The sequence below is a fragment of the Tamandua tetradactyla genome, chromosome 2, assembly GCF_023851605.1.
Source record: "Tamandua tetradactyla isolate mTamTet1 chromosome 2, mTamTet1.pri, whole genome shotgun sequence".
Lineage (NCBI taxonomy): Eukaryota > Metazoa > Chordata > Mammalia > Pilosa > Myrmecophagidae > Tamandua > Tamandua tetradactyla.
Window position 1 is genome coordinate 51,330,668 of NC_135328.1, and position 20,817 is coordinate 51,351,484.

The 20,817-nt window shown below is 37.1% G+C and overlaps 1 protein-coding gene and 1 pseudogene across 3 annotated transcripts in view; one reads left to right on the forward strand and one right to left on the reverse strand.

Annotated features, from left to right (window-relative positions):
• Positions 1-20,817, forward strand: part of GLE1 (GLE1 RNA export mediator) — an 84,517-nt gene that overhangs the window by 40,410 nt on the left and 23,290 nt on the right. The window lies entirely within an intron of this gene.
• Positions 1,584-13,382, reverse strand: LOC143673668 (transcription factor A, mitochondrial-like; annotated as a pseudogene).

A 20,817-nucleotide genomic window follows, 5' to 3' on the forward strand; every position in this document is an offset into this window, starting at 1 on the left:
GGTTATAGTTTGCATTTCTTGAATTACTAGTGAGATTGAAGTAATTTTCATATTTATTAGCCTTTAATATCTATTTTGTGAATTGTGTATTCTTGTCCTTAATTCATATTTCTGTTGGAGTTTATTTAAAAAATGGGTGTGTTCTAGATATTGAGCACTTTAAACCTTTATCATATTTGAAGCAGAAGTTTATTTTTATAGCTTACTTTTTCCTTTGAATTTTTTTTACGGCTTTGTTAACTTTTCTTTTTATAAAATTTCAAATATATACAAAAGTAGAGAGAATATATAATTAACTTTTGTGTGTGTTCCAATAAAACGTTATTTATTAATGCTGAAATTTAAATTTATTATTAATTTTCATGTGTCAAGAAATTGTTTTTAGCCATTTAAAAATGTAAACGCAATTGAGGCCATATAAAGCAGGCTACAGGCTGGATTTGGCCCACAGACCCAATTTGGCACATGGGCTGGTTGGCTTTCTCCTTATATAAGGCCTTGGGATGTTATGCAAAATAACATTTGAACCTGTTTAGAAATAACGGGTACGGGCGGTGCAACGGTGGCTCAGTGGCAGAATTCTTGCCTGCCATGCCAGAGACCCAGGTTCGATTCCCGGAGCCTGCCCATATAAAAAAAATAATAAAGTAGAAATAACAGATTCAAAATCTAAATACTTTCGTGGGTTTATTTGCGCATGGGCAGGAACCAGGAATCGAACCCAGGTCTCCAGCATGGCAGGCGAGAACTCTGCCTACTGAGCCACCATGGCCCGCCCCAGATACTTTTATTTTTAAACTCTCATTTTAAAACTTACACAAGTTCTCTACTTTTTGGATAAATGTACTCACCCACCAGAGAACAGTATTTCAGAAAAAAAAATTCCATAGTTAAAAAAGGAAAAAAAAGAAAGACACTATAAAATCAGTGTTTCACCTTAAAACACATAATTTGGACACATGTAAAGTTAAAGATGGAATTTTTTAATTCTGTGCAATACGACACAAAATGCTTAGATTTGGTACATAATTTTTTAGTTTTTAATTTAGGAGAAAGAAAAGACAATGGAGGAAAAGTTTATAAATCTCTCAGTCCCTTTTATGACTTATACATAAGAATTAGAATTTTACCTGCACGAGTTCTGGCTGCTTTTTAAAAACTACGCAATTATATCATAGAACACTGGCTTCTACAATTTGGGACAATTCTGAAAAGCAAACTCTTTCCTCCATAATTTAATGAAACAAGAATAATCTTTTTGTTTCATTCCATATAAAAAAATTCAGAGTCTGAATTTTATCAAAGGATAAAATTGATTCATTGCTACATTTAAATACCTTATTTTGATCCTCAGTAGTTGATAAATGCAAAATAATATAATTTGAACTTATAACTACTTGGACTTTCTAAAGCAAGATACTAATACATGATATATTATATTGCAGAAGTCCATGGGATGAAGAAAAAATAATCAAATATAAAATTTTTCCAATTTTATCCTTTCCAGTTTTACAAGTTTCAGGTGTTAAGACCTAATTGGTTTATTGAACCTATCCGTTATGAACATAACTCAGTCTTTTATTTTAAAAAATCTCAGTGCCGTCTTTTGTTTGATACTTCATTTTGTGATGTTATAAAATCATTTTGTCCAACTTTAATCATTTGTTCTTCCCATAATTTCATTTCAATATCAACAAATTTTATCATCTTTAACAAGCTGAATATATACTTGCTTTTGAGATCCAGGTACATTTTCCCAGTTTTTATTTATAGTCTTCAGCTTTGCATGTGATGAACCTTCCTTAGTTTCTTGGAAGCGTTCAGATATGAAAATTTTTTAAGCTGATCAAGGTCTTTTCCATTTTCCAAGCATTGTTTGCGCTCTCTTTTTAATTAATGCTTTCTTTTTAAACATTTTTGCATGATTTCTTTTTCTAAAGATATGATCTAACTTGGAGTTAGCTATTCGTGAATTAAGTTTTTTTTCTCCAACTCTTTTATTTATTAATTTTCAATTTAAAGAAAAAAATATGACAACCTCTCTCTCCAGCCAACACAACAAGCAGACTCACCACCCTCCGCATCTACGTGGGACATGACTTCCAGGGGTGTGGACCTTCCTGGAAATGTGAGGCAGAAATCCTGGAATGAGCTGAGACTCAGCATCAAGGGATTGAGAAAACCTTCTCGACCAAAAGGGGGAAGAGTGAAATGAGACAAAGTGTCAATGGCTGAGAGATTCCAAACAGAGTCGATAGGTTATCCTGGAGGTTATTCTTATGCATTAAGTAGATATCACCTTATTATTCAAGATGTAGTGGAGAGTCTGGAGGGAACTGTCTGAAAATGTAGAGCTGTGTTCCAGTAGCCATGTTTCTTGATGATGACTGAATAATGATATAGCTTTCACAATGTGACTGTGTGATTGTGAAAACCTTGTGTCTGATGCTCTTTTTATCTACCTTGTCAACAGACGAGTAGAACATATGGAATAAAAATAAATAATAGGGGGAACAAATGTTAAAGTAAATTTAGTTTGAAACGCTAGTGATAAATGAAAGCGAGGGGTAAGGGGTTTGGTATGTATAATCTTTTTTTTTTCTTCTCTGTTATCATTTTATTTCTTTTTCTGTTGTCTTTTTATTTCTTTTTCTGAATTGATGCAAATGTTCTAAGAAATGATGAATATGCAACTATGTGATGATATTGAGAATTATTGATTATATATGTAGAACGGAATGATATGTTAATGCTTGTTCTTATTTTTTTAATTAATAAATAAATTAATTTAATAAAAAATATAACAAGAAAGAAATGCAAACATTCTTAACGTATGATCATTCCATTCTACATACATAATCAGTAATTCACAATAGCATCACATAGTTGCATTTTCATCATCATGATCATTTCTTAGAACATTTGCATCAGATCAGAAAAAGAAATAAAAAGACAACAAAAAAATTCATACATACTATACTCCTTACCCCTCCTTTTCATTGACCACTAGCATTTCAGTCTAACTTTATTTTAACATTTGTTCCCCCTATTATTTATTTTCATTGCATATGTTTTACTCATCTTTTGATTAGGTAGATAAAAGGAGCATCAGACACAAGATTTTCACAATCACACAGTCACATTGTGAAAGCTATATCCTTATACAATCATCTTCAAGAAGCATGGCTACTGGAACATAGCTCTACATTTTCAGCCAGTTCCCTCCAGCCTCTCCATTACATCTTGACTAACAAGGTGATATCTATTTAATGCATAAGAATAACTCCAGGATAACCTCTCGACTCTGTTTGGAATCTCTCAGCCATTGAGACTTTATTTTGTCTCATTTCACTCTTCCCCCTTTTAGTCAAGAAGGTTTGCTCAATCCCGTGGTGCTGAGTCCCAGCTCATTCTAGGATTTCTTTCTCACGTTGCCAGGAAGGTCCACGCCCCTGGGAGTCATGTTCCGCGTAGAGCTGGGAAGGGCAGTGAGTTTGCTTGTTCTGTTGGCTGGAGAGAGAGACCACATCTGAGCAACTAAAGAGGTTCTCTTGGAAGTGACTCTTAGGCCTAATTTTAAGTAGACTTGACCTATCCTTTGTGGGGTTAAGTTTCATAGGAACAAACCCCAAGACTGGGGGCTCAGCCTATTGCTTTGGTTGTCTGCACTGCTTGTGAGAATATCAAGAATTCAACTTGGGGAAGTTGAATTTTCCCCCTTTCTCACCATTCCCTGAAGGGGACATTGCAAATACGTTTTTATTTACTGTTCAAATCACTCTGAGATTTATCACAGCATCACTCTGAACAAACCAACAAAATCTCATTCCCTACTCAAGGTTCCATGTACTTACAGTGTTCAATTAAGCTGTCTACATAAGTATTATTAGAAAATGCACTAGTCAAAAATGTAAATTTTGTACCAAATAAACATTTTTTGCTTTAGTCTCACACATAAGTTAAATTTTTAAAATATTAATTAGTATCAATTTTCAACACTCTGCAGTAATGACGTTCCTATGTTCTTCCTCATGCAAAAACAATTTTTTTAATTTGTGCATTTTGTCACTATCATTATACACTCTGCGCATTCCTAGATTATACCATCTCAGTCTTTATTGTCTATCTTTCTTTCTGATTTCATTTGTACCCCCAGCCCTCCTCCCTCTATAATTCTCACATTCAGCTTCATTCAGTGTTTTAACGTTATTGTATTACAGTTAGGTAGTATTGTGCTATCCATTTCTGAGTTTTTACAATCCATCCTATTGCAAGATCTGTATCCCTTTAGTTCCAATTGCCTAATATCTTACCCTATTTCTATCTCCTGATGGTCTCTGTTACCAATGAAATTCTCCAAGTTTATTCACTAATGTCAAGTTCATATCAGTGAGACCGTACAGTATTGGTCCTTTTGTTTCTGGCTAATTCATTCAGCATAATGTCCTTAAGGTCCATCCATGTTGTTAAATACTTCATAACTTTATTCTGTCTTATGGCTGCATAATATTCCATCATATGTATATACCACAGTTTGTTTAGCCACTTATCTGTTGATGAATATTTTGGCTGTTTCCATCTCTTTGCAAGTGTAAATGATGCTATAAACATTGGTGTGCAAATGTCTGTGTGTGTCCTTGCCCTCATGTCCTCTGAGTAGATACCTAACAATGGTATTGCCGGGTCATATGGCAATTCTATATTTAGCTTCCTGAGGAACCGCCACACTGCCTTCCACAGCGATGGTACGATTTGACATTCCCACCAACAGTGGATAAGTGTGCCTCTTTCTCCACATCCTCTCCAGCACTTGTCATTTTCTGTTTTGTTGATAATGGCCATTCTGGTAGGTGTGAGATGATATCTCATTGTGGTTTTGATTTGCATTTTCTAATAGCCAGGGAAGTTGAGCATCTCTTCATGTGCCTTTTGGTCATTTATATTTCCTCTTCTGAGAAATGTCTGTTCACGTCTTTTGCCCATTTTGTAATTGGGTTGTCTGCCTTTTTGTTGTTGAGTTGAACAATCTCTTTATATATTCTGAATACTAGTCCTTTATGTGATATATCATTTCCAAATATTGTCTCCCATTGTGTGTAGGCTCTCTTTTTACTTTCTTGATGAAGTTCTTTGATGCACAAAAGTGTTTAATTTTGAGGCGTTCCCATTTATTTATTTATTTATTTCTTCCATGCTCGTGGGGTTTAAGGTATAGATTTGTAAGATATCACCCCCTACATTTTCTTCTAAAAGTTTTATGGCCTTAGATCTAATGTTTAGGTCTTTGATCCGTTTTGAGTTAATTTTTGTATAGGGTGTGAGATATGGATCCTCTTTCAGTCTTTTGCTTATGGATATCCAGTTCTCCAGGCACCATTTATTGAAGAGACTGTTCTGTCCCAGGTGAGTTGGCTTGACTGCCTTATCAAAGATCAGTTGTCCATAGATGAGAGGGTCTATATCTGAACACTCTATTCGATTCCATTGGTCAGTATATCTATCTTTATGCCAGTACCATGCTGTTTTGACCATTGTAGCTTCATAATACGCCGTAAACTCAGGGAGCGTGAGGACTCCAACTTCATTTTTCTTTCTCAAGATATTTTTAGCTATTCTGGGCAACCTGCCCCTCCAGATAAATTTGGTAATTGGTTTTTCTATTTCTGAAAAATAAGTTTTTGGGATTTTAATTGGTATTGCATTGAATCTATAAGTCAATTTAGGTAGAATTGACATCTTAATTATATTTAGTCTTTCAATCCATGAACACGGTATGCCCTTCCATTTATTTAGGTCTTCTATGATTTCTTTTGACAATTTCTTATAGTTTTCTTTGTATAGGTCTTTTGTATCTTTAAGTTTATTTCTAAATATTTTATTCTTTTGGTTGCAATTGTAAATGGAATTTTTTCTTGATTTCCCCCTCAGATTATTCATTACGAGTGTATAGAAACACTACAGATTTTTGAGTGTTGATCTTGTAACCTGCCACTTTGCTGTACTCATTTATTAATTTTACTAGTTTTGCTGTGGATTTTCAGGGTTTTCGACATACAGTATCATATCATCTGCAAACAGTGAGTGTTTTACTTCTTCCTTTCCAATTTTGATGCCTTGTATTTTGTTTTCTTGTCTAATTACTCTGGCAGAACTTCCAACACAATGTTGAATAACAGTGGTGATGCTGGAGATCCTTGTCTTGTTCCTGACCTTAGGAGGAAAGTTTTCAGTTTTTCCCCATTGAGGATGATGGTAGCTATGGGCTTTTCTTATATTCCCTTTATTATGTTGAGGAAGTTGCCTTCTATTCCTATCCTTTGAAGTGTTTTCAACAGGAAAGGATGTTGAATTTTGTCACATGCCTTTTTTGTATCATTGAGATGATCGTGTGGTTTTTCTGCTTTGATTTGTTGATATGGTGTATTACATTAATTGTAATACAATTGTAATACAGTGCAAGGATGATTTCTTATGTTGAACCATCCTTGCATACGTAGGATGAATCCTACTTGGTCATGGTGTATAATTTTTTTAATGTGCTGCTGGATTCAATTTGCAAGAATTTTGTTGAGGATTTTTGCATCTGTATTTTTTAGAGAGATTGGTCTGTAGTTTTCTTGTAATATCTGTCTGGTGTTGGTATGGGGGTGATGTTGGCTTCGTAGAATGAGTTAGGTAGCTTTCCATCCTCTTCAATGTGTTTGAAGAGTTTGAGCAGGATTGGTACTGATTCTTTCTTGAATATTTGGTAGAATTTACATGTGAAGCCATCTGGTCCTGAACTTTTCTTTTTGGGGAGCTTCTTAATGACTGATTCCATTTCTTTACTTGTGATTGGTTTGTTGAGGTCGTCAATTTCTTCTTGAGTCAATGTTGGTTATTCATGCCTTTCTAGGGAGTTGTTCATTTCATGTACATTGTCGAATTTATTAGCATTAAGTTGTTCATAGTATCCTCCTATTACTTCCTTTATTTCTGTGGGGTCAGTGGTTATGTCTCCTCTTCCATTTCTGATTTTATTTATTTGTACACTCTCTTCTTCGTTTTGTCAACCTTGCTAAGGGTCCATCAATCTTATTGATTTTCTCATAGAACCAACTTCTCGTTTTGTTGATTTTCTCAATTGTTTTCATGTTCTCAGTTTCATTTATTTCTGCTCTTATCTCCGTTATTTCTTTCCTTTTGCTTGCTTTGCGGTTAATTTGCTGTTTGTTCTCTAGTTCTTCCTAGAGAACACATTAAGTGGACAGTTAATTCCTCGATTTTTGCTCTTTCTTCTTTTTTGATATAGGCATTTAGGACAATAAATTTCCTTCTTAACACTGCCTTTGCTGCATCCCAGAAATTTTGATATGTTGTGTTTTCATTTTCATTTGCCTGAAGATATTTACTGATTTCTCTTGTAATTTCTTCCTTAACCCACTGGTTGTTTAAGAGTGTGCTGTTGAGCCTCCATATATATATTTGTGAATTTTCTGGCACTCTGCTTATTATTGATTTCCAGCTTCATTCCTTTATGATCTGAGAAAGTGTTTTGTATGATTTCAATCTTTTTAAATTTATTGAGACTTGCTTTGTGACCCAGCATATGGTCTATCCTTGAGAATGATCTGTGAGCACTTGAGAAAAAGGTGTATCCTGCTGTTGTGGGGTGTGATGTTCCATATATGTCTGTTAAGTCTAGCTCATTTATTGTATTATTCAAATTCTCTGTTTCTTTATTGATCCTCTGTCTTGATGTTCTGTCCATTGATGAGAGTGGGGAATTGAAGTCTCCAACTATTACGGTAGATGTGTCTATTTCTCTTTTCAGTGTTTGTCTTATGTATTTTGGAGCATTCTGGCTCGGTGCATAAATATAAATGATTGTTATGTCTTCTTGTTGAATTGTTCCTTTTGTTAATACATAGTGTCCTTCTTTGTCTCTTTTAACTGTTTTATATTTGAGGTCTAATTTGTTGGATATTAGTATAGCTACTCTTGTTCTTTTCTGATTATTATTTGCATGGAATATCTTTTCCCAACCTTTCACTTTCAACCTATGTTTATCCTTGGGTCTAAGATGCGTTTCCTGTAGACAGCATATAGATGGGTCCTGTTTTTTAATCCATTCTGCCGGTCTGTGTCTTCTAATTGGGGAGTTTAATCTATTAACATTTAGTGTTATTAATGTACGGACAGTACTTTCTTCTACCATTTTGCCTTTTGGATTTTATATGTCATATCTTATTTTTCTTTTTACCTTTACTGATAGTCTTCATTTCTATATTCTTCTCCACACTTCTCTCTCCTGTCTTTTCTTATCTGTCTCTAGTACTCCCTTTAGTATTTCTTACAGAGCTGGTCTCTTGGTCACTAATTCTCTCAGTGAATTTTTGTATGCAAATGTTTTAATTTCCCCCTCATTTTTGAAGGACAGTTTTGCTGGATATAGAATTTTTGGTGGCAGTTTTTCTCTTCTAGTATCTTAAATATATCATCCCACTGTCTTCTCACCTCCATGGTTTCTGCTGAGAAATCTACACATAGTCTTATTGGGCTTCCCTTGTATGTGATGGATTTCTTTTCTCTTGCTGCTTTCAAAATTCTCTCTTTCTCTTTGACATGTGACATTGTGATTAGTAAGTGTCTTGGAGTATGTCTGTTTGGATCTATTCTCTTTGGGGTATGCTGCACTACTTGGATGTATAATTTTAAGTCTTTCATGAAAGAGTTGGGAAATTTTCAGTGATAATTTCCTCCATTAGTTTTTCTCCTCCTTTTCCTTTCTCTTCTCCTTCAGGGACACCCACAACATGTATATTTGTGCACTTCATGTTGTCATTCAGGTCCCTGAGTCCCTGCTTATATTTTTCTATTCTTTTCCCTGTATTTTCTTTTGCTTGTCGTATTTCAGATGTCCCATCCTCCTGTTCACTAATCCTGTGTTTTGCCTCTTGAAATCTGACATTGTTTTCTTCATCTCTTCTACTGTGCCTTTCATTCCCATAAATTCTGTGATTTGTTTTTTCAGACTTTCGATTTTTTCTTTTTGTTCGTTCCTTGCATTCTTTATATCCTCCCTCAGTTCATTGATTTGATTTTTGATGAGGTTTTCCATGTCTGTTTGAACATTCTGAATTAATTGTTTCAACTCCTGTATCTCATTTGAATTGTTGGTTTGTTCCTTTGACTGGGCCATTTCTTTAATTTTCATAGTGTGATTAGTTATTTTTTTTTTTTTAATTTTTTTATTAATCAAAAAAAAGAAAAGAAATTAACACAACATTTAGAAATCATTCCATTCTACAAATGCACTCAGTAATTCTTAGTATCATCACATAGATGTATGATCATCATTTCTTAGTACATTTGCATCGATTTAGGAAAAGAACTAGCAAAACAGCAGAAAAAAATATAGAATGTTAATATAGAGAAGAGAATTAAAATAATAATACTAATAATATATATATACAAAAAGAAAAAAGAAAAAAAACAAAAACAAAAGATACAAACACACAAACAAACAAAAAACCATATTTCAGGTGCAGCTTCATTCAGTGTTCCAACACAGTTACATTACACTTAGGTATTATTGTGCTGTCCATTTTTGAGTTTTTGTATCTAGTCCTGTTGCACAGTCTGTATCCCTTCAGTTCCAATTACCCATTATCTTACCCTGTTTCTAACTCCTGCTGGTCTCTGTTACCAATGATATATTCCAAGCTGATTCTCAAATGTCGGTTCACATCAGTGGGACCTTACAGTATTTGTCCTTTAGTTTTGGGCTAGACTCATTCAGCATAATGTTCTCTAGGTCCACCATGTTATTACATGCTTCATAAGTTTAGTCTGTCTTAAAGCTGCATAATATTCCATCGTAGGTATACGCCACAGTTTGTTTAGCCACTCGTCTGTTGATGAACATTTTGGCTGTTTCCATCTCTTTGCAATTGTAGATAATGCTGCTATAAACACTGGTGTGCAAATGTCCGTCTGTGTCTTTGCCCTTAAGTCCCTTGAGTAGATACCTAGCAGTGGTATTGCTGGGTCGTAATCCATTCTGCCATTCTATGTCTTTTGATTGGGAAATTCAGTCCATTAACTTTTAGTATTATTACTGTTTGGATAATATTTTCCTCTACCATTTTGGCTTTTGTATTATATATATCATATCTGATTTTCCTTCTTTCTACACTTTACTCCATACCTCTCTCTTCTGTCTTTTCGTATCTGACTCTAGTGCTCCCTTTAGTATTTCTTGCAGAGCTGGTCTCTTGGTCACAAATTCTCTCAGTGACTTTTTGTCTATAAATGTTTTAATTTCTCCTTCATTTTTGAAGGACAATTTTGCTGGATATAGGAGTCTTGGTTGGCAGTTTTTCTCTTTTAGTAATTTAAATATATCATCCCACTGTCTTCTAGCTTCCATGGTTTCTGCTGAGAAATCTACACATAGTCTTATTGGGTTTCCCTTGTATGTGACAGATTGTTTTTCTCTTGCTGCTTTCAAGATCCTCTCTTTCTCTTTGACCTCTGACATTCTAAGTAGTAAGTGTCTTGGAGAACGCCTATTTGGGTCTATTCTCTTTGGGGTGCGCTGCACTTCTTGGATCTGTAAATTTAGGTCTTTCATAAGAGTTGGGAAATTTTCAGTGATAATTTCTTCCATTAGTTTTTCTCCTCCTTTTCCCTTCTCTTCTCCTTCTGGGACACCCACAACACGTATATTTGTGCGCTTCATATTGTCATTCAGTTCCCTGATCCCCTGCTCAAGTTTTTCCATTCTTTTCCCTATAGTTTCTGTTTCTTTTTGGAATTCAGATGTTCCATCCTCCAGTTCACTAATTGTAGCTTCTGCCTCTTTAGATCTACCATTGTAGGTATCCATTGTTTTTTCCATTTTTTCTTCTTTGTCCTTCACTCCCATAAGTTCTGTGATTTGTTTTTTCAGATTTTCTATTTCTTCTTTTTGTTCAGCCCATGTCTTCTTCATGTCCTCCCTCAATTTATTGATTTGGTTTTTGAAGAGTTTTTCCATTTCTGTTCGTATATTCAGCATTAGTTGTCTCAGCTCCTGTATCTCATTTGAACTATTGGTTTGTTCCTTTGACTGGGCCATATCTTCAATTTTCCGAGCGTCATCCATTATTTTCTGCTGGTGTCTGGGCATTTGATCAGATTTCCCTGGGTGTGGGACCCAGCTGGTTGAAAGCTTTTTCTGTGAAATCTCTGGGCTCTGTTTTTCTTTTCCTGCCCAGTAGGTGGCACTCGTGGCGCTCGTCTGTCTGCACCGCAGTCGGCCCGGGAAACCGCGCGTGGAGGTGGGGGTCGCTGGCCGCCGCGGCTTGGGAGAGTGCCGGTCCTAATTGCCCAGCTGGCCCGAAACGCCAAGCGTGACGGGGGGGCCCCGCTAGCCAACGTTCCCAGTCAGACCGGGGAGTCACGTGCGTGGAGGGGACCCCAGTCGCCAGCCGCCCCGGCCGGGAAAACGCACGCCCCTCGGGTAGCTCACCGCAGCAGATTCTCCCTGCCCGTTCAGCTGTTCCAGAATGGGGTACGCTGTCTTTTTAGTCTCTGTCGTGACTCCGGGAGCTGTTTCGTATTGTTTCTGTTTCTTTAGTTGCTTTTCTGGAGGAGGAACTAAGACCCGCGCGTCTTACTAAGCCGCCATCTTCTCCGGAAGTGTTCGATTAGTTATTTTTTGATGGCATCTGGGCATTTAATTACCTTAATTCATTTATTCTGGAGATTGTGTTCACTTTTTTTTCCCCTAGGATTTTCTTGCTGGATGACTTTGTTGTCTGTCTGTTTTCTTTGACATTCAGTTCAGCTTATTCTGGTCCTTTAGCTTAGGTTTTATTTAATAGATCAGAATTTTTCAGTTCTTGTTTTTTTTGTTTCTTGCCCTGTCTGTGTAGTACCTTTCCCCCACCCCTTAGGAGGGTCTGTGTAGGTATTATAGACCCCAGTCAGATTTTTCCAGATCAAACTGATCTCAGGAGGAAAGAGTCATCTGCATGAGTTTTCCCTGAGGGTGAGAGCCAGCAGATCAAAAGGTTTTCCTATGTAGTCTCTGGACTCTGTGTTTTTCCTACCCTGCACAGTATGTGGCGCTTTTCTGCCTGCAGGTTCCACGGGCATAAGGTGATGCAGTACCTTTAACTTCAGCAGACTCTCCCTGTTGGGGGCGTGGTGAAGACAGAAGAGAGGTTGTAGACTGGCTTTAATTGCTTCCCTTTTCTAGACCCTGGGGTCTGAATTTCTTGAGGGAGGGATTCCACCTGAGCTAGGCCCCACCCCTCTCCTGGGGAAGGCACAGGCTCCAGACAAGCTCTCAAACAAGCCTGTTTCTGCCTATGCCTGGGGCAGTGGAGCTCAAGAAGCCTTGCAGCTGTATCCAAGAGTAATCAATCCATAGAAACACAGCCACGAAATAGAAAAAGAAAAATCCTTTACAGAGTAGGACCCTGTTCCTCAGGTTTGCCAATCAAGATCTTAAATTGGTAAGTTGCTCTGTGTATCTCCAGGTCCTATGTGCCCCCTCCTTTCCTGCAGGGCCCAGACCTTTCAGATCCCAAAAAAAACTGTTGTTTTTTTTTCTTTTTTCTATTTTCTTTTTCTGTCAGCCCTCCCCCCTCTACGCTGGGGCAAAAACCAGCGACCTCCACTTTTACTCTAGGTTCAGCTGAGCTGGTGGCCTATTTTTAGTAGTCAGAATTTGTTAAGTAATTCCACAGTTGGTGTTTGGTTGTGCTCAGCCCTGCTGCTAGTTAAGTCTCTTTCCTTTCCCCTCTGGAAAGCAGCCTGTGGAATTGGTTCCAGGGGGGTGACTCGCAGCTGGTCCACACTGGGGTACGCTGTGTGTCCGGTCACTGACGTGGCCCCAACAGTTGTTCTGTACTGTTTCTGGCTATTTATTAGCTGCTCTGGAGGACAAACTAAATCTAACACCTCGCTAAGCCGCCATCTTGGCTCCTCCTCCTTCTCCCTTGAATTATGTTTATTTCTTCTTTGTATATCTGCCATTCTGTCCTGTAAGCATCTTCATATATTTTTTTCTCTGAATCAGGAAGTTCCCTCCATAGCTGGGCAATTTTCTTAATTAGTTCTGAATTTTTTACATTGGGGTTCTGGAAAAGCGAACGTTTGGAGTCAAAGGCTTCTTTGGATAATTACCTAAGGTGGAGGAAAACCATCTCAGTATACATGCAAAACTGAGAGAAAAGCATAATCGATTTCCACAACCAGAGCAGAACTACACTCCCAATTTTCCCAAGGAGCTCAACAAGCCCTACATGCTCCGGAGAAGTGCCATCACACCTGCAGACAACACAGTGACAGGGCTCCAATGTCATAAAGTCACCTGGCTCACTAAAACTCCAAACAGTGACCACCCTCATAATTAACTTTTTTCATAACTAACTTTTATGTACCCATTACCCTACCTTCAACAAGAATCAACATATGATAGTCTTGTTTCTTATATACTTACTCCTGTGCCCTTTGCCCTGGATTGTTTTACAATGAATCACATATATGTTACTTTATCTGTAAAATACTTTAATATGTATTTCTAAAACATAAAACTAATAGCATAAACAAAATGCTAAAAATGAATTTCTTTAAACTTAAAACTTCCAGACTGTTCCTATGCCAGATAAGCTCTGAAACCCAGAGGCACCAGTCCAAAAACGTCAACTGGTTGCATCCATCTATCCCATAATGTCAACAACCCTTTTCAATATGAGAAAGTTACAACAGTCATTGCCCAGATATCACTGACGATTGGGAGAGAGATCAAATGAGGGGGAGGAAGATAGTATTTAACAAATGATTGTGACTACTGAATCACTATAATGTTTCTTGTTAGTCTGTAGTGTATTAGCACAGCTAGAAGGAAACACCTGAAATAGTGTTACTGCAACCAATACCATATTTTGAAACTTCCTCTATAACTACTAGTTAAACTATACTTTGAAATTTATTTTTTGCATGTTTAATTTCACAGTAAAAAAAAAAAAAGCCGGGGGTGGGCAGAATTAATTTCTTTAATATCAAATATCTAATCAATGTTCAAACTTTCCTAGTTGTCTCTAAAATTTTCCACAATTGGTTTGAAAATTAACATCCACCCAAGTTTCGAAATACTGCATTTGGTTAATATAGCTCTTCAATCATTTATTAGTGAGGAACTGCGATAATTTGTTCTATAAAATTTCCCAGAATGCAGTTGCATCCCTGAGATGTCTTTTAATATGTTCCTTTATTCCCTAGATTTTATGTTGACTGGTAACTTTATCTAGGGCAATATTGTCTAATAGGACTTTCTATGATAAAGAAAATATTCTGAATCTATGCTCTGCAATATGTAGCCACTGGCCACATGCAACTGTTGAGTGCTTGAAATGTAGCTAGTGCTTGAAGAACTGAATTTTAATTTTTAAAAAACTTTAAATTTAAGTAGTGAAATGTGGCTACCTTATTCAACACCACAGATGTAGAGGCTTGATCAAATTTAGGTTTCATTTTTTTCCCCACTTTTGCAGCAGTACTTTATAGTTTGTGCTGAATACTTATTTCATCGAATCAGTAAGCATCTAATATCTGATTGTCTTTCCATTTATAATGTTAATTAATATTGACCAATAGCTTCAGGTTTTTTCATTTCCTATCTTCCATACTAAAGATCTCTTTGAGCCTTTAGCTAATAGTTTAGCAGTCATTGTTGATCACTGCTTATATCTGTTATTTCATTAGGGGTAGTAAAATTAAAGTTTTTCTAACTCTAATTCTTCTGCATTTATTAGCTGGAAATCTAGAAAGAAGAAAACTTCCCCGTAAACTATGTATCTTGAAGTACAGTCTGTATAGGAAAGGCGGGATTAATGTTTGATTCTTTTCCTTTCAGTTGATTTTCTAGCATTCTCCTAAGGTGACCAGTGAAGTTTCTTGTGTTTTTTTCTTTTTAAAATGTCATTAAGAAATTAGGAATTTTTACGTATTTGATGTATAATGTTTTACCCTATTACGGTTTCGTTGTTGTTTTTATGTCCCCATCCTTGGCCAGTGGGAGCCCTTTCATTTTAGCTCCAGGTTTTTTTTTTTAAGTATCCCAGTTTTATTGCTTTTTCCATATTTTGCAGCATTTCCTAGTTCATAGTTACTACTACAGTATTACTAATTAGCTGTAGCCTTTTTTTTTTTTTACTAGATACAAGGAATTAGAATTTAAGTATGAGTGGTATTTACTCATTACATTTTTATATTATCTTTAAATTTGTTTGAGGAATATCCTGGGCTTGTTTGTTTATTTTAATCCAGATCATTCTGGCAATTCTCAGAACCTGTAGTTTACTCTGTAGTCAGCTCAGTCTTGGATATTGCTAGTGGCCAGTGTTTGTGTCATTTCCTTCATTTTGCTTTACTGCAATACCCTCAAGCTCTTTAGGAATAATACAGTGAACAAATAGTTGCCTTTTCCAGGTCTCAGTGTTGTTTGAGTCACTTCTGCAACCAAGGAAGGAAACCCCACGTTCTCACATTTCTTCAGCATAATTCTTAGATATAAGACCTATGTGAGAGACAGAATTATTAATAAAGATAAGATGAGCTCCTCCTCTGCCCTTTTGGTGTGGCCTTAGTAATATTTTTTATAGCAGAAAGGAAATAAGCTAAATCAGCCATTTGTTCAAGGAGCCCTAGTTACATTTTAGTCTGAGAAGGTGTTTAGAGACCATAGTCTAGTTGCTAGGGTTTGCCATTTTTTTCTAGCCATTGCAGTAGACAGATCTAGGAAGCATGTTATCTTTTTATTTGAAAGTACACCATTAATTCATACTTTTTCTTTAACTTTTTGTGTGTGAAAAATAACATGTATACGAAAAAGCAATAAATTTCCAAATACATTTTAACAAATAGTTATAGAACAGATTTTAAAGTTTGGTATGGACTACAGTTCCATGATTTTTCATTTTTTTTCTAGCTGCTCTACGATACTGGAGACCAATAGGAATATCAATATATTGATTCAGCAGTCATATTCATTTGTTAAATCCTATCTTCTCTATTATACTCTTCTTTTTTTTCTTTTTTGTGAAAAATGACATATATATATATAAAAGCAATAAATTTCAAAGTACATCACACAGTTAGTTGTAGAACAGATTTCAGAGTTTAATATGGGTTACAATTCCACAATTTTAGGTTTTTATTTCTAGCTGCTCTAAGGTTACTACAGCCAGAAAGTAATATCAGTATACTAATTCAGCACTCATACTAATTTGTTAAACCGACCTTCTCTTCATAACTCCACCATCACCTTTGATCTTTCTCTCACACTTGAGAGGTATTTGGGCTATGGCCATTCTAACTTTTTCATGTTGGAAGGGGCTGTTGATAATATGGCATAGAAGGATGGAATTAGCTAATATTCTGGAGAGGCTGACCCCTCTGCATTCCAGGATTTATCTGCTCCAGGGACCCGTCTGGAGGTTGTAGATTTCTGGAAAGTTACCCTAATGCATGGAACCTTTGTAGAATCTTATATAATGCCTTAGGTATTCTTTTGGATTGGCAGGAATGGTTTTGATTGGTGTGCTGGTTTGAAAGGATATATGTACCCTAGAAAAGCCATGTTTTAATCCTAATCCTGTTTTATAAATCCAGCCATCTCTTCTAATCCCTATTCAGCACAGTACGTTTGAATCTGTAATTAGATCATCTCCCTGGAGCTGTGACTCAATCAAGAGTGGTTGTTAAGCTGGATTAGGTGAACACACATCTCCACCCATTCAGGTGGGTCTTGATTAGTTTACTGGAATCCTATAAAAGAGGAAACATTTTGGAGAAAGAGATTCTGAGAGAGCAGAGAATGACATAGCCACGAGAAGCAGAGAGTCCACCAGCCAGCAGCCTTTGGAGATGAAGAAGGAAAATGCCTCACAGAGAGCTTTGTGAAGCAGGAATCCAGGAGAGAAAGCTAGCAGATGATGCTGTTTTCACCACATGCCTTTCCAGATGAGAGACAAACCCTGACCATGTTGACCATGTGCCTTCTCACTTAAGAGAGAAACCCTGAACTTCATCAGCCTTCTTGAACCAAGGTATCTTTCCCTGGATGCCTTAGATTGAACATTTCTATAGATTTATTTTAATTGGGACATTTTCTTGGCCTTAGAACTATAAACTAGCAACTTATTAAATTCCCCCTTTAAAAAGCCATTCCCTTTCTGGTGTATTGCATTCTGGCAGGAGCAAACTAGAACAGATTTTGGTATCAGGAGTGGGGTGCTGCTGCAATTTGCAAATATCAGACATGTTAGAACAATTTTTTTGATGGATAAGGGGAAGATTTTGGAGGAATTGTGAAGAGAATGATGGAAGAATCCTGGAGTGTTTGAAGAAAATGTTGGTATAAACGCAATCACTGCCAATCTGGACAAAGGGGGACACAAAAGGAACAAATTGGAGTTTGCAGAATGAGAACCATGGAAGCTTGGGTCTGAAGCCAAGAGATCTCAGTCCAGCAGAGTGGACCTACCCATATACACGAAGAGGGTGAGTTTCCCATGAAGGTAGAGGGTGAGTCTCCCACCTCATTGCAGTGGAAGAGTTGTGCCGCCTCAGACCTTGGAGAAAGTATAGCACACTTCTTAGGGCCTGGGGAGATCCTGGCTGCAACCACATGGAGGGGTTGAGCGTGTGCCCCGGAAATGGCAGAGGGCCCAGGTATGGCCCCAATGCTTGGAGAGGGTGGAGCCGAGAAAAAGGGCGTCTCCTCATTGTCCCCCGAGGTGGATTTGGAAAGAGGCAGGCCACTGCACAGGCCTTTGGAAAGGGTGGAACTGCCACTTTCTAAAGCTGAGGGATAAATGAATTTCAGACTTGGAAATCCAATGGAGTTTGCCCTGCAGATTTTCAACTGTTTGGATCTTGTGACTCCTGTGTTCCTTCCAATTTCTCCCTATGGAAATTAAAAACCTTTATCCTGTGACTATCCTCCTTTGCATATTGTCACCAGATAACTTGTTTTGATATTCTTATGTCCACAGAATTTTTGCTACTTTAATATCATTTAAGGTGATGTATATAGTGGCTAAGTTGACAAGGGATGGACATGTGGTAGTTAAGTTCAGGTGTCAACTTGGCCAGGTGAAGGTGCCTATTTCTGTCACTGTGGACATGAGCCAATGGCATGTGAACCTCATCTGTTGCTGATTACATCTGTGGTCAGCTAGGAGGCATGCCTGCTGCAATAAATGATGTTTGATTTAATTGGCTGGAAGCTTAAATGAGAGAGCTCAATGTAGCACAGCCCAAGCAACTCAGCCTACCTCATCTCAGCACTCACAGCTCAGCCCAGGCTTTTGGAGATGCAGACAGGAATCACCCCAGGGAAAGTTGTTGGAACCCAGAGGCCTGGAGAGAAGGCCAGCAGAGATCACCCTGTGCCTTCCCGTGTAAGAAAGGACCTCAGTTGAAAGTTAGCTGCCTTTCCTCTGAAAAACTTCATTTTTAACTAAATAAATCTCCCTTTTTTGTGTTTTAATATAATTGTATTACAGTTAGGTAGTATTGTGCTGTCCATTTCTGAGTTTTTACGTTGTCCTGTTGCACAATCTATATCCTTTCAGCTCCAATTACCCAGTATCTTACCCTATTTCTATCTCCTGATGGTCTCTGTTACCAATGAAATTCTCCAAGTTTATTCACTAATGTCAGTTTATATCAGTGAGACCATACAGTATTTGTCCTTTTGTTCCTGGTTAATCTCACTCAGCATGATGTCCTTAAGGTCCATCCATGTTGTTACATACGTCATAACTTTATTCTGTCTTACAGCTGCATAATATTCCATCGTATGTATATACCACAGCTTGTTTAGCCATTCATCTGTTGATGGACATTTTGGCTGTTTCCATCTCTTTGCAATTGTAAATAATGTTGCTATAAACATTGTTGTGCAAATATCTGTTTTGTTCTTGCCCTTATGTCCTCTGAGTAGATACCTAGCAATGGTATTGCTGGGTCATATGGCATTTCTATACTTAGCTTCCTGAGGAACCGCCACACTGCCTTCCACAGCGATGGTAGGATTTGACATTCCCACCAACAGTGGATAAGTGTGCCTCTTTCTCCACATCCTCTCCAGCACTTGTCATTTTCTGTTTTGTTGATAATGGCCATTCTAATGGGTGTGAGATGATATTTCATTGTGGTTTTGATTTACATTTCCCTAATAGCCAGGGAAGTTGAGCATCTCTTCATGTGCCTTTTTGACATTTGTATTTCCTCTTCTGAGAAGTGTCTGTTCAAGTCTTTTGCCCATTTTGTAATTGGGCTATCTGTCTTTTTGTTGTTGAATTGAACAATCTCTTTATATATTCTGAATACTAGTCCTTTATGTGATATATCTTTTCCAAATATTGTTTCCCATGTAGACTGTCTTTTTACTTTCTTGACAAAGTTCTTTGATGTGCCACAGTGTTTAATTTTGAGGAGTTCCCTAAATCCCCTTTTTTTAAAAGCCAATCCATCTCTGGTGTGTTGCATTCTGGCAGCTTTGGCAGGCTACCACAGTTGGGGTTTGGCAAGTTGTGATAGGTATCAATGTCTATGAAGCATGCGTAAGAGTGACTTCCAGTGTAGCCTCTCGACTCTATTTGAACTCTCTCAGCCACTGATACCTTATTTGTTATACTTTTCCCCCTTTTGGTCACTATGGCATTGTTAATCTCTTGGTGTCAGGGCCAAGTTCATCCTTGGGGGTTATCCTCCATGCTCCCAAGGAGACTTTCATCCCTGAATGTTATGTTCTGTGTAGCGGGGAGGGCAGTGGTTTCACATGCAGAGTTGGGCTTAGAGAGAGAAAGGCCACATCTGAGCAACAAAAAGGTCCTCTGGAGGTGGCTCTTAAGCATACCTATAAGTAGGCTAAGCTTCTCCACTACATACATAAGCTTCACAAGAGCAAGCCTCAAGATTAAGGGTTTAGCCAATTGATTTGAATGTCGCTAATGTTTAGCACAGTATCTGGGGTTTCCCTAGTGATAAAGTTTAATAATTCCATAATTTTTCTCCCATCCCTCAAGGGAGTTGCCAATACTTTTTTATTATATGCTTAATATACTGGGATGTAGCCAGTTGTTACATTAAGCTATACAGGATTAAAGGTTCTCATTCTTATTCTGGGCTCACTGTGTTTGGATTTGTTTAAATGATCTATCCAGACAAGTTGAGTTAGAATATATGCTGTAGAAAATCTAGTTTCTGGATATAAAAAAATTTTCTTCCTTTGGTCTCAAAGAATAGGTGAAGTTCTAAAATACAGGCAGTGTCTTCCTTACTCTTTTTTTTTTTTTTTATTAACGGAAAGAAAAAAAAAAGAAATTAACACAACATTTAGAAATCATACCATTCTACATATGCACTCAGTAATTCTTCACATCATCACATAGATGCATGATCATCGTTTCTTAGTACATTTGCATCGGTTTAGAGGAACTAGCAACACAACAGAAAAAGATATAAAATGTTAATATAGAGAAAAGAAATAAAAGTAGTAAAAAAAAAAAAAAAGGTGTATCCTGCTGTTATGGGGTGTAATGTCCTATAAATGTCTGTTAAGTCTAGCTCATTTATTGTAATATTCAAATTCTCTATTTCTTTATTGATCCTCTGTCTAGATGTTCTGTCCATTGATGAGAGTGCGGAATTGAAGTCTCCAACTATTATGGTATATGTGTCTTATTTCCCTTTTCAGTGTTTGCAGTGTATTCCTCACGTATTTTGGGGCATTCTGGTTCGGTGCGTAAATATTTATGATTGTTATGTCTT